At 40.9% G+C, this 15,234-nt stretch overlaps 1 protein-coding gene across 10 annotated transcripts in view; it reads right to left on the reverse strand.

The window, feature by feature from the left end:
• DAB1 (DAB adaptor protein 1) overlaps positions 1 to 15,234 on the reverse strand; it is a 142,166-nt gene that overhangs the window by 103,203 nt on the left and 23,729 nt on the right. The window contains exon 1 of one of the 10 annotated variants that reach the window (XM_088060577.1): positions 6,069 to 6,142. The exons of 8 other annotated variants lie outside the window; for them this stretch is intronic. The gene's annotated coding sequence lies outside the window, so the exon portion shown is untranslated. Of the gene's footprint in view, positions 1 to 5,817; positions 5,934 to 6,068; positions 6,143 to 15,234 lie in introns of those variants that run through there. One more of the 10 variants, XM_088060578.1, reaches the window with a different exon arrangement.

Consider the following 15,234-nt stretch of genomic DNA (forward strand, 5'->3'; position numbering starts at 1 on the left):
TTTTGGCATATCTGAGATGGCTCCACACCCTAGAGACACTGCTCAGGGTGTACAGAAGACCAGCACTTCTGGACCAGCAGCTGGAGGACAAAGACCACATTGCAGGAAGTAGCTGGAAATTTCACCAAAAACAAAAAAACTGCAAGGACTCAATTCTTAAATGCACCAATTCCGTATTTCCAGATAGCAAGTAGAGATTTTTACTCCTCCAATCGTTTTTCAGTGCTTTCACTCCCTTACTTGAACAAAGACAAATGAAAAATGTATTCATTGCTCATGCTGAGAACATCATACTTTGCCACTCCTCTTGCTTATGATAATGTTTCCAGTATAAAAGAGACTGTCTCCACACAAACAAAGCTGTAATTTTAACACCCATCCAGTAATCTTTCTTGCAAAGATCTCTGAAAATAGTTAATTAAACCCATGAAATATAAATGAGGTAGGTGCAAAAACTTAACATTTAGAGAGGTAACATTTAGGGAGAAAGCTACAGTTTTACATAATGTGTATTTTTTGGGGACAAAAATGTACCAGCTGTGAACCCACAGCAGGAATGTGCTGGAGCAGGATGAAGGAAGCAGGCCTGGGGATGTCAGGGCTCTGGAGGCAAAGAATACACAAAGAATAAACATCTAAGCAAAAAAAGAACCCATTGCTCCAATTCCTTCCTGCTTTGAGGGATGAACCACTTATTTGAGCCAGTCTGTCGAGGGCAGAGGACCAGACTGTCCTGAAGCCATTTATCAGGGTGTTTCCTCACCAAATGCATCTTCTTACTGCCCTTTCTTTCTGTGAGAAAGTTCTCATTATTAGCACAATTACAGAGAAGTCCATCTGGCCTGTCGGAACAGCTGCCCACTTATTAAATAAGCATTTAATAAAGATATTAACCCAGCATATCAGCTGGTTAGATGGCCAGGGATTAACTGCAGTTAGAGTTATTTACTAATGTACCTTCTTTGTCATTTAAGAAAGTAACAGACTGCAAACACTGGAATAATTTTGACACTTTAAATCACTTTTCACAGTAAAGGCTGTGAAGCCACCAGTACTTTCAAATCCAGGCTCTTTTAACATTTTAAAATGCTTCAGTAACATTACACTGCCATGCGCCGTCTGAAGTGATTTAATACTGCTGAAGTGTGTCAGGGGCTTTCTTTAATAAGCTCTTCAAATCTGTCTGTGTATTATAGAATATTCAAAGATAGCTTTTCAAAATCTGCTGAACTGATTTTGAAATACAAAATTCCCTGTTCCCCTCTGTGTGGAATCTGAATAAGCACTGCATGGCAAAAAAAAGGAGGAAAAAAATAAAGCAAGGCACAAATTGAAGTTGCAGCGCTTGCTGAATACACCTGCTTGGTGTAGCAGACCTGAATAAACCAACAGCATCCTGATCAATCTTCTCAGCTGAGAAAAGAGTAGAAAAGGACAGATCCAATGAAGGCTGGTCAGGGAGGGAAAAGGAGGAACAGGTCCCAGAGTGAGGCTTTCAGGATCCAAGCGCTCCCTGGCCAGGTCCATGGGCAGGGAGAAGCCTCTCCCCAAGCACAGCTGCTCGGAGCAGGGCTGGGGGGAACGCCCTCGCCCTCCTCGCTCACGCTTCAGATCCCCCCACGAGCAGGGAGAGGAGCTCTGTGCAGAACAGATGTCCCTCACAACCCCCATCTCCTACCCCTCCCCCTGCCTGCAACCCAATTTAATAATATTTAGTTTTACAGCACAGTAGGGATGCATCAGCCTTTACAGCTCAATGGCACTTACTTAAAGCATCTCTAGAGTCACAGCTGGATTGACAGTTTATTTTTCCAGAATTTGGATTTATATTTTCCTAAAGGTTAACTGCATAACTCTACAAGGAGCACTAACATGAACCACTTGACAAAAGGGAAATATTTATAATAGGTCCACTTATTAAAAAAATAAATTAAAAATAAATACCAAATTCCCCCGGGGTCTGTAGTTAAGCAAGTTTTAATGTCTTAGAAGACCATTGTGGCTACAAAGCATCAGGAATGTCATCTCCACTTGTCAGCTATTTCCAACAGGACAGCTGAAATAGTAGCATCTGAATGGCACTGAATATTTTAAAGTAACAACATATGACTGCTATCTCATTTGAAACTCTCCAGAAAAGCTACATCCCCTCGAGGCTATCCCACTGAGTAATATTTTTTAAAATAAAATGCATGTCTGTTTTTGGACAGGTTCATATATTGATTTACTTTCAAACCTAATCAGGTCATACTCTCGCAGGCTCATAGATCCTTGAATAAAGTAATAGGTATCTTTGTAAAGGAGCACATAAACATCTGTCAGACACCAGCTATAGTTCAAACTGAATTTGCTACAGAGACAATTCCCTCAAAAGTGTAGGTCTTTATGTAAGCCACATTAGTAAACTTTCATGCACTGTCCATATTTCAGCCGTTTATTACCCAGATGAGAATGGCAGTCAATCTGCTCCTCACCGCAACAGCTTTCATTGTCTCCTCCAATCTAGGTCACCGTTGCTAAATACCACAGCCTCCCAACTGTGGGAAGTACTGCAGCATGTGTTTTATCAATGAGATGCTATTTGCTTTGATCAGTTCTGCCACGTTTCTCTCCCTGCTCTGAAGACAAAATTTTGTTAGCTGCGTTTCTAAAAAAATAAAAAATAAAAAATCCATCGTCTTACACGTATCCATCCACTCTAACAATCTCCTTGTGTGCCTTGTTACTGCTCCAGCTATTGCACTGTTATGTGCATGCCTCAGCTTTTCCTAAAGAGGATTCTGAGCTCTTCGTTTTAACAAAATACTGACATTTTCTGTGGCCTTATTAAGTGGCTACAGCAGGAACACAATCAGCGCATTCTGGAATTAACTGGCTCTTAATTCCAGGAGAAGTTCTTAAGCCTGCATTCTCTATTACTCCTACTCCAGCACAAAACCTAAAGCCTTAGCAAAGAAATATTTCTGTAAATTCACTTTGCCGTTAGGATTAACACAGGTTGAACCCTTTATGCATGGGGAAATTAGTCCCAAGCTCCACACGCCTCCCCCACACGCCTGTGAAACAACAATTTCTGTCAAATCATTTGTCTTTTCAACCATGCTTCAGTGAGCTCGTGTAGGGGTTATTAGGAGACTTCCCCTGGCCCAAGTTATGAAGGAGGTCAGACAAAATGATCATAATACTTCCCCTCTGGCTTTCAGCTACATGAATTAATTAATTTTCTTCAGGACTTCAAAACTTAAGAAGTTCCCTCCCCTGAAACCAGTTTCCATCTGCTTATATAAAAGAAAAGCAGTCTTAGAAAGGATTTGTAACTAAGCCCTGGCATTCCCTAGGTATTTAAGTTCTCCACAGCCCCAAAGCGGGATTTGACAAGAGGATGGTACCTCCCAAACATTGGTTTGACAAAACAAAAGCCGTGCTCCCATCCTTAGCTCTTGCTTTATATACTCTGTAGTCTTGCAATTAATTTTTTTGCCTCCAAAGAGCCCAACATAACCATGTTGATGCCCAACAAGTGTTAAACAAAGCCCACATATACTAGAAGGGCAAAATATAAGTGAAAATAGAAGTGGAAAGTGCTCTGAGTCTGGAAAACTAAAACCAGTTCAAGTGTAAGGGTCTGCAGTCCAGGGAGAAAATGTTACTCATCCACTTCCCACCTGCCCTCGAAGCCTCACACAGAGAGCAGCAGTGGGACCACAGGCAAACAGACGATGGAAAACCCATCCTTGCCACCAGTGTTCTTTGTACCCTCCAGGGAGAGGGGCCAGGAAATCCTCTGGTGCTGCTCATGCTGTTTTGTACTCATCAGCCCATTTCCCCAATGGTCAGGGCAGGCAAACATCAGAGGATTCATCTGTCACAGCAGGCACTGTGCTAATTCCAAAAGGGAACCCAAGGGACTGATCCAAAACCCACTGATACACTGCAGCTAACGAGGCCTGCAAGGAAGAACCAGAAGAGGAGGAAACTGAGGTGAAAGAGAGCTTAAGACGCTGACAGAGAGGAGAAAATCAGGAGGAAACGAAAGCAAACAGGAGAGCTGTCGGTGACACTTCATTACAGCAGATTCTGTGAAGTGTTTAACAGGAAAATCTAAGCCAGACCATGCACTGAAATTCTGGCTGGCCTGCCACAGAAAACAACCTTTGTTGGATTGTTCATGGGTCTGTTCCTCTCCTCCAGTTTTGCCATTTGCCCCCAGAACAGCAGAAAGCACTGTTTCCAGTGACAAAGCCAAAGGACTCTCTTTCATGGCACTCCATGCCAAGCACTGCCTTTTCCTGCCATTTCTTTACTGGCTTTTCTGCAGCCTGTAAAGGTGAAAGGAATTTTACTGTTCACACTCACAAACTGAGATACTACACAAACATTTATTCCCCTACAAACCCTCCCCTGGAACCCAGCACCCTTCAACTCCCACTCACTCCCTAAATTACACAGCTTGTTAAGACTCACAACTGCCTCCAGATGCCATACTTGGTTTTGTTTGTTCTAAAATGCGCATGTACTTCCCTCCACTCCTGATTTTCTATATATTACAATAAAGGAAGGAGTTTTATCTCCTTTATTCAGCTTTCTGTACTATGTCTGTAGTGTCGTCCAGAACAACACTTCCCAAATAACCCTTTCTAATTCTTCCAATATCAGAAAACTACTTAGTACTCAAACCACAGCATTTCATTTTCCTTTGTATTTAGTTGATGTAGTTGGCTGTATTCATTAAACATTTCTCATATCTCCTGAAAACAAGAAGCTCTTTTTTTAACAAAATCCTACATGTTACTTAGGCCAATAACACATTTCATTAAGTTTATTTTGGTTTATATTATGCTTCATTTTTCTGTCTCTAGGGCATCTTTCAGGCATGTTACCCAGTTCCTCAGATGGGATAAATAGCACCACTGAAGCAGATTCACCACTGAAAGAGTGTCTTGGCAAAAACCTGACCTATAAAATATTTCTAAAGTAAGACTTTTATTAGTATTGCAATGATGGCAGGAATAATTACTGAAATTCCTCCTGGAAATCACTCCATGTCATGGTGAATGCTGCACTCCACTCCACCAGTTATTCACCAGAAGTGCTGCGAATTTTCTACTCATAGAAAATGCTGACCGGATTTAAAAGATGCTTTTCAAAGGAATGAATTGATTTCATCAACATTTTTAATAGCAAATTACTAACATTTCATTTTAATATTCCAGTTTCTATTTTATATTATACAGGGCAGCATTCATGCAACAAAGGCAAAATAGAAGACATGGACTTGCTTTAAAGGATTTTTGAAATACTGAAAGTATGGCATTTGAATTCAGAAAAAACTACATCTCTTCTGCTCATGGAGCAGGGAATGCAACTCCAGCCCAGGGAGCTGAAAACCAGGAACAATCCCAGTGTGCTGGGGATATAGATACAGCACTCATTGCTCCTTTAAGTGCACTTTCTGACTCAAAAATCCATTCAGAGTGCTTTTGTAAGCTTTAGCAGGGTATCACATCAAAAAGGAGCGGGTTTAAAAACTCCACATCATTCCTCTGATACCACATTAGCAGATAACAGAGGAAATCATTCAGATGGGACTAGAGATTGCTCAGTGAAACTGAATTACCTAATGCTCTTCCCCTATGAATTGCATTACTCCAAGACTTCACTACTCCCAGATTCCCACACTGCTGACCCTGGAGCAGAAAAGAGAAGGAATTTCTGATAACACAGTGCAAGAACAAACAAGAAACCGAAGTCACAACTACTCCAAGCACAAGCACAACCTGGCTGCCACCCGAGCCCCACCAGCAGAAACTGCCTCACCTCCACTCCAGTCAATAAAGTCACACCAGCACAAGATCAACAGCGTTGCATTTGACTCATACTGCTATAACTCCATCCATCTTAATGGTGTTGGAGTTACACCAGTTTTATGCTGGTGTATCTGCATCAGTGTCAGAGAAGTTACACCGGCGTGACTGATGTAAACAACATCAGATGAACCAACCCCTCTATGGCTAAAATTCAGTGCTGTCAACTCCAAAGTCACGAGAAAACACAGATCTGTACATTACCAAAGCAGGGCCTTTGGAATTTATTTTTGCAAAGCAGAACAGCTCTTTTGTGATCCTCTCGACACCAAAGAAACAGAGACTAAGAAGGCAAAGAGGACAAAGTACACAGTTGGGATCACAGTATTCTGTAATTAGAGCTGTTAAATGATTACTAAAGTGCAATGGTGCAATCATCACACTGAAGGAAAGGGAGAAGTGTGCAGTCAGGAGCATCACCAGGGAGAAGGTAAAAGCAATGTCAGACACCACGTTTCATACTGAAATGCAAATTCCTCACAATCAGAATCTGTCTTCTAATTGGAAGAAAAGGTTATGGAATTAAACATTTCGCATCCTGGACAGCTCAGCATATTCTGAAGTAGCACAATAAGTTGAAGGCATCTTGTTCATCTCCTGTCCTTCACAGAAATACCTTGATTCAGCTCTGAGTTTTGTTTAATTTCAAGATCAGTATCTTAATATTTCAAGTGACACAGAACTGGAACTCACCTTCTCGTTCATTTTAAATAAAATAACAGCATTGTACCTAACTTAAGCTATACTTTGAAATCTGAAGTAAAGTTTGGAGTGATGCCTTACATTGACCTTCTTAAAGGATGTGAATTTTGCACCAACTTTTCCAGGTCCCTTTGAGATTTGTTCAGGCACAAGAGCTGACCTGTACATTGTGCCCTTCCATTCTCTGGAGCTTCCCGAAACTACAGCAAAGCAAAGCAAACCCTCCTAATGCCAACAACAACAAAAGGCCCCTTTGCCAGGCTCTTTATTCACTGCTATTTTTCAGCACTCAGCCCTTGTTCTCTTAACTGTTAAGTATTAGGAAAACTGATCAAAAGAATCCACCTTGCTGGAAAATGGACTTTTGCTTTATTACGTCAAACTCAGCCACCTGACTCGTACCAAAGTTCACTGTCGAGCACAGCAAAGGGGAAAAGCAAGAAGCTTCTGGGACTGTAAGTATGAATTCACACCAACAGGCAATAATTACCTCTACATTTGTGTTCACAACTGACAAATATCAATATTTTGAATTATCAAGTTACCTAAGTAACTTCGAGCGCCTGAAGGGCACCTACAAGAAAGATGAAGACTTTTCACAAGGACATTTAGTGACACAACAAAGGGGAACAGCTTCAAACTGACAGAGGGCAGGTTTAGAGCAGAAATTAGGAAGAGAATTCTCTCCTGGGAGGATGCTGAGTCCCTGGAACAGGGTATCCAGAGATGCTGTGGCTGCCCCATCCGTGGATGAGTCCCAGCCCAGGTTGGACAGGGCTTGGAGCAGCCTGGGATAGTGAGAGGTATCCCTGCCATGGGAGAGGGGTTGAAACTCAACGAGCTTTAAGGTCCCTTCCAAACCATGCCATTCTGTGATTCTCTGATGAGTTTTAGCTGCAGAATTACTTTTGACCATTCCATTTGAACAGTTCAGTATTCAAACCACTCCTGAAGGCAATCCCACAGGACTGCTGGGATGAACAGCAGGCAGGCTCCTGCATGGTACCAAACAGAAGGATTTCAGGACAGCTGCTAGATTTTACTGGAGAAATTTCAAATAAATAATTTTCTTGGAATCACTTATCTGCTGTCATTTCATTTGTATCCGATTAGATTATACACTGCTCCACAAATGTCTCTGCTTTCTATCAGTAGGAGTATTAACCATTTTCAAAGGGAGGAGTAAGCATCTTCCCTAAGAAGTTTCTGTGCATTTTCTGGTTTGAGGTAAGATTCAGCAGCATTTCTGAATAATAACAGACAGTGCTCTTCCCACAATTGGAAGATACACTGGAAATAAAAACAAAGCCACACCACTATCTAACCCTTGGAACTGTGTGGGCCAGGTGTTGTTTGCTGTATTATAATTCCATACAAAGAGACATCCATACAGAGTCCACACTGTGACATAACCAGGTGTGCATCACCACCTCACACCCTAACAGGGCCAAAGCCCAGGTGATCAGGTTAGGGACCCCGCAAAAGGAATCACTTCCAGGAAAAGAAAAATCAAACCACTTCCAGGCTAACATGTCTGGGGAAACAAAAAAAGTGTTTGATTATTGAGATGGGGAACTTAAGCAGTTAAATGAGTACAAGGATCTGCATGAGTAGTAACACATCAGAAAATAATGCTTATTTTCAAAATATTTTAAAAAATCACCAAGCAGCATGCAGTGAGGAACCATTCACCTTCTACTGTCATGCTACAGTTTATTCTCTCTTGGAAGCAATTACAGGACAAATGCCAAGCTACAGAAGGTATTTTTCCAGCAGCAGCATCTGGCTTCTTGGCAGACTCCTCAGGCAATTTTATCGGAAGCTTTAGAGATGCTGTTGGGTCAGTCCTGGTTATATTGCTTCGGAACTGTCTGGCAGATTCTTCTTCCTAGATGTCATAATCCTTCTGATTTACCTTGAAGGAATTAGCACACTTTTATCCATTTCAAAAACAGCTGACCTGCAAGGCATTTCTGGGCTGCCTACAGAGACACAGTAAAAAGTCACTGGTGTAAATCTGTGCGCCTTTGAACCAGCAGAATTTCAGCACCCAGTGCCTGATGCATCATCAAGGAAACAAGGAAGCCATGCAAACATTCTGTGTGTGTGTGTGTTACCAGAAAATTGAGTGCATTCTTTATGATTAAAGGAAAAAAAAAAACCAACACAAGATTCATGAAAGATTAACTAGTTTAAAAAAAATAAGGTAGGATTCTGCTCCTTCCAACTCTGCCATAAAGAGCAGGAGGGGCTGGTGAAAGGGAAGATGGAGATGTCCTTTGCTCCCCCCCTACCCAGCCCTTCCCCCTCAGCAGCTCCAGCTAAGATCTGCATTATTCTGCAGCTGTGATCATGATTAATCCTCATCCAGAAGGATGAAAGACAGGATGCTGGTTTTGCCCGCCTACCAACAAAATCAAGTCCACAACAGAAAGGCTTTCTGTCAGTTTGGGGCTGTCCTCTGGAATTCATACAGAGAAAAGGGACAGAATGCTATACAAAGTGAATTTATAGTCCATAATACAGGTGGGACCTTCCTACTTTTAAAGACTTTTGTGCAATCACTTACATGAACTATACTTATTAATTTAAAAATAATAATAGTAACAACAACAATAACAATAACAATAATAATAATAATAATAATAAAATATGTTCATTACTACTGCTTGCTTTATTTACGGAATTCCCAGATATGCTTGGATTCTTTTTTTTTTCTTTCAGAGAGGTTTCAGAAATTCCCACAAAACCCTGTACTAAGTTATTTTCTAGGAAAGAGTCCTAATGCCCAAAGGTAAATACTAAAGGAGCAAGTAATGTACTCCATAATTTAATAAAGGACTACAGATCTTGGATTTTCAGTAACAGGAGTATTCACTGAGCAGTGTAAGAGCAGACTGACAGCACTAAGAAAGATACACATATCCAGGTCAAACAAAAAGCCAAACAGAGCTCTGTCATCAGCCCAGTGCAAATAAATCCAACCAGACACAGACTTCAGACTTGGCTAATGTGAATTGACTAATATAATTCCATTTTATGCAGGGAAAAACATATTCTGATTGCGAGCCAGCAATGCTCACAAGTTCTAAATTTAGGTATCACTAGGGCCAGGTGAAGCATTAAGTGAACTAATCTGAATTTTATCCCTATCAAAGATTTATCTTGTCCAGAAATTACCTTCCCAAATTTAAACCATGTATTCACTCCCATTACTGCCTACACCTTTTGGACATCCCTATTCATTAATTAAAATTTCTGCAGAATCACAGTGCTCATCAACAAGGCAGCCTGGGCTTTATAATGCTGTGCTGTGGCACACACTGAAAAAATCAATTATTTAGGCTCCAGTACATGAACAGAAGTTACTGGCACAGTAGAAAGCAAGCCATATTTTAGGGGAGATGCAGCACAGATTCTCTTGTTTACCAGCTGGTTCCTGTGAAGTGCTGAGCAGTCACCATGATCAGGTGAACATTTGGATACACACTGAAAACTGAATTTCCAGTGATGCCCTAGATTTCACTGACTACACAAAAGAGATGAAAGCTGCACACAGAGGCAAACAGAAGGTTTCCTGGATGCAGCAGAGATCTAAAATATTTTCATGAATTACCTTTGATTCTACAGTCTCAACAAGGCCTGTAAACTGAGAGAGTGAACAGGAATAACCATCAAATGGGTGCACTTCAGTACAGCAAAAAAAATCAATTAAAAACAGAAGTAAAATGTTGCTCTCCCTTGTACACTGCTCTCCTGAAACACCTGGCACACCTAAAGCAATGTACATTACATTCAAGGGTAACATACCCTGATCTGAAATAAAGTCCTTGCTGTAACGAAAAACAGTTGTTTTGTCGGGTGAGTTTAAAGCCAAAAGGTGAAGAATTTCAAATCCAATTAAAACGAGAGGGAATTCAGGAATGCAGAATTTAATTACTCCACTTGGAAGGTAGCCAAGGCCATTGGACTAAGCACCCATGGCCTTGTGAAAGGGCCAGGGGAACTCAAAGGAATTGCAGCGGTTCCTTTCTCCTTTGAGCAGGCACCCTTGGCAGCCACTGCCCTGTAGCTGAGCCCCAGGGAAGAACCAGCTCCTGAATTCCAGCCTTTCCAGCAGCTCCTGCCTCCCAAAGCCCAGCTGATATCAGGCAGGCCTGGCCTTGCCCAGCCTGTGAAGCCAGGCAGGCTCTCAGCACATGGTGAGGATGCAGATGATGCCCAATTAAAGCTGTTCGGATAAATACACGTTCAATGAAGCTATTGCCTATGCACCACTTGAACATTTTGGTTTGGGCTTTTTTCAGATCAACAGACTAAATGGCAGGCAGTAATAATACTAGTTTTTGGAAGAAGTGTGATGTTTGTGTTACCAACTCAAGTTAATTAATGAAAATAATGACAGAGTTACAAAATCAGGGATGATTAAGAACTTGAAGACCATCCCACCCATTTCTCTGCCAAGGAGGATTTGTTCTTAGCAGCACATTAATTCTGTTCTTCAACAAACCTTTCCAAATCACAGGAGCAGCAAGAGTCCCATCAGAGGTGTTCACACTTTCAGGCTGATTCAGAGGAAGAAGTAAAACCTGGGAATGGAAATCCCACCAACTCCCTATCATTATTCTGAGTTAACTGCTCAGAGATTATCTTGAGCAATTACTCTCATCCCTTACTGCACATACTTTCCAAATACCTGTAATCCTCACTCTGTCTGTGCTAAACCAATCCATCCCCTTCAGGTAAGATCTAATGGTAAAATCACATTCCACTGGATTTATATCCCACACTATTACAGTCCCCATTATTAAATATTGCTTATTAGTTTGTACTTACAAAGTCAGGGAGATGTGATTTTATTGCTTGCAAATCATCCTTACGTGAGTCTTACGCTGTACTTACACTTCGTTCTGCTCTTCCAGATAAGCTTTTTGCTTTCTGCATATTTAAATAGTAACTCTAATTATCCCTACTTGATTGCCCTCCTCTTGCAAAGCCTTTCCATGGGATCATCTGCAGTGAATTCTTCATCCCACTTAGATTTTAAGAAGCCTAAGATTATATTATTTAATTTTAATAAGAGCATAGGGATGTTTCTTTTTTAAAAAAATGACGCATAACGGGTTTCTTCTTGAGATATATTTTTATCCAAAACACAGCAAGAAGCGCAGAATAATGATGATTATTATTACACTGGGAATAGTAACACAACAGAACAGTGCCTAGCAATGAAGTCAATTTAAAAAAAAATAACCAACCAACCAACAAAAGACTACTGACATGGTGTCACATCGGCAAAGAAAAGTTCACTTAATTTTCTAAACATATTGCTTCTTTTGCAAACAATGCTTAGAAGAGTTGTCTGGATTTATTTCAAGTAAGTCACAGAAAACACTTTATACTTGCAACTCGTAGGTACACAGAAACTACAGGCACCTACCTACACAGGAGCTGAAATTAATGGTATTTAATGCATTAGCTCAGGTAGTCCAGCTGAAGAAATGCACATTACATTTAGCCCAAAACATGTCAATAAAATTTGAGTCAAAACTAATGCTTCTTACAAGAATTTTATTTGTCTTTCTGACCATTTTTAAAAGGATCTGGTTACTGATGATATTTGGGTTAATTACAGCAGTGTCTGGCAACACCATGTGTTAAAGTTGTGTGATATTTCCCTTTATGAGTTCTGGTTTGAGCTCCTGGTAACTTTAGCACAGTGAAGTGCCAGGGCTGAAGTCTTGCATGACACAAGCAGGAGCAATGGCACACAGAGCTCAACCTCTGAGACCTTGTCCTGCTGCCCCAAGGCATGAGATCATCCCCACATCCTCCTCCTCCTCCCCTGCTCAGCAATGAGCACAGACAGTGCCTGCCTTTCTCACACAACCCTGACTTTGATTCTCCAGCACTGACCGTACCTAAAGGTGCCACATGAAAAGAGAAGTTACTCTGTGACTGCACACACGACTTTTCATTCCACCTGGACAATGATAAATTCAGCATTCTACTGATGTGCTTGGCGCTGGTACAGTAATTTACTTTTTTTTTGTGTGTAATTCCATGCAGGAAAAGCAGCAGCACAGGTGTACAACAACCACACTGCAGCACCCTCCAGAATGCAGCTCACAAGCTGCATTCCTGCAGCACCTACTCCTGCAAAAGTGACATCAGCAATATGGGATTTGGGTCTGGCAGCACTGACTCTCTTTCAAACATGACTTGGGAAAAACAGGATAGGGAAGAAAAGCAGGATGTTCAATTCTAGCTGTGACTTTCAGGTCTCTGTGTCAGAGGGGTGTCAGAAAGTTCTTGGAAAGACAAAACAGTCCTGAGCTCTGAATGCTCAGAGCACTCACTACTTCATTAAATACTACATTATTGAGCACTATTTTAGTAAATAAAACCAACCAACCACACACAGACTTTGTGGTGTACCTTTAAACCAAAGACTTCCTTTGGGAAATGTGATATTCAGCAAGAAAAAAAATTCTTTCTCTCATCTCTGGTCCTCCCCACGAATTAGATCCCACTGGGGATGTGACACCACCTTGGGAACACAACAAAATACCAAGGTCAGCCCTGAGCCAGCTGATTTCAGGTGCAGCACTGAGGAATGCAGCATTCCCCAAAAGGAGACCCAGCTCAAGGTCTTGTGCTGCCCAAGATGATGACAGAGAGGTTGAAGACAAAGTTCCACTGGTATCAAATGCTGAACACCTCAAAGCAAATACTTCATACTACAATAGCCATTAAAACATTGCTTTTTTTCACCAAACAGGCATTTCTATCAGGATGGAAGTCAGGAAGGACAACCAGATTATCAACAATCATAGGTGAGGAAGCCCAGCCTTCATCAGCACAGTAACCTTCTAGCACCCTATTCCAGAATATTCAGAATATTATTTGAAGAATAATTCTATGTGAAGCTCAGTAAATATGTCACTTTTTTTTTTAATATGAAGTAATTTGATTCTATTTTTAGCCATTAAAGAACATTTGGACTAACAGATTGAAAAAAGTTCATTCACAGCTTTAAATATGACTGTTACAAACTCTCTCCCCTGCTGCCCATAAAACTAACAAAATCAAGGCAGAAATTACATTTATATAGTCCTGAAAATATTTTAAAATCATCATTAACATGTGTGATTTCATCTTATTTTACTTATGAGCCCAAAGTTATATCCTAAATGCCATTTCTATAGAAATTGAATGCCAAGTATTACCAAGTTGCAATTTTACTGTCTGTGTAAAAATACCCTGGCAGCATTCAGGCAAATTAAATTTAAAATTAAACTTCAAGCCTTTGCATGCCACCATAATATTTCAGGCAACAATTTCAAGAAAGGGAAAGCAGGAAACAGACTGTGCATATACTATAGTTCAAAATAGATTTCTCATGTCAAATGGCACAGTTTTTCCTTTTTTTCCATTAAAGAGTTATTTCAAATCTTCTGCTGAATACATTTACATGCCTAATGAAACCTCCTCAGTGATTCTTCTTGGATTACTCTATATGCTTTAACACTGCATACACTGATAGTGTACACATACATACAAATGGACACATAAATGCATGCACTCATGCACACAATATTCATACAAAAAGAATTAATGGAATTTTTTGACTGGATGCTACCCCCTGTAAATATGTTAAACGTGAACAGTGCTCATGGCTGGGTTCATTAACTAAAAATCCTGCTGTTGTCTGCACAATTCATGTTGCTCATGTGAGAAGGGATGACATGTAAAATGCTAATTTACAGACTAAGTTCTTTTCAATTTACCATCAGGGTTCTCTCTCCAGGAGGAAAATCAGGGGTCACTCACTACAATTCTCAGGGAATAACTTGGGCTGAGACCTCACTCAGCAACTGGAGATAAAACTCTGCAGGGGGTCTTCTCCAAAAAAAAGTGGAGAGAAAAGACAAAAAGGAATGTCCTGAATGAGCTCCAAACACATTTTCTGACATGTTCTCTGGAAAAATAATATCCCAAAAGCCACAGTCCACTGACTGGCAAACATCCCATCCTCCAAGGGAGGAGTCATTGTATTTTAGATTAGTAGCTGATATTGTAGATAACTCTTCTCACAACTTCAGCTGCTCATCACCTATTTCTCCTCCAGTTTTTTTCCTAAACTCCCCCTCCCTCGAGCACCTACAGACCGGGAGACCCGCTCACATCCCATCTGGAAGTTACTCTGAACACACAGAACCAAGCAGGGAACTGCACTTCAGCAATTCAGTTTGGACCCCATGTCCCCACTATAGGTGAATGCAGCATTTCATGAACAGATACAATTAAGAGCACTTCAAAACCCCGTTATTTTCCCAACCTAGAACAGCAGTAGTGCCACCATTCCCAGAAACATTCCAAAACTTCACCACAGCCGAAGCAGCTGCCTCTTCCACAACCCAAGTACTTCAGACCACAAATGGTAACTTGCTGCTTAACAATTAACAAATACTTAAATAATCGATGTATTTACAATTTCTGAGCAGGTTCATCAGAGGTTTTGTTCCCTTTCCTGGATGCACCTCTGTGCTGTATTTAACTCTCCACAGGGTCTCACCACTTCCCTGCCCCTTGGTGTACAAACTATTTTGGTTTCAAAGACCTCTTCCATACAGGGCAAGCCTTCAGCAGGACTTTAACGCCTTTA

The sequence above is a fragment of the Pseudopodoces humilis genome, chromosome 10, assembly GCF_049639895.1.
Source record: "Pseudopodoces humilis isolate 2021_Gansu_Grassland_sample_001 chromosome 10, ASM4963989v1, whole genome shotgun sequence".
Lineage (NCBI taxonomy): Eukaryota > Metazoa > Chordata > Aves > Passeriformes > Paridae > Pseudopodoces > Pseudopodoces humilis.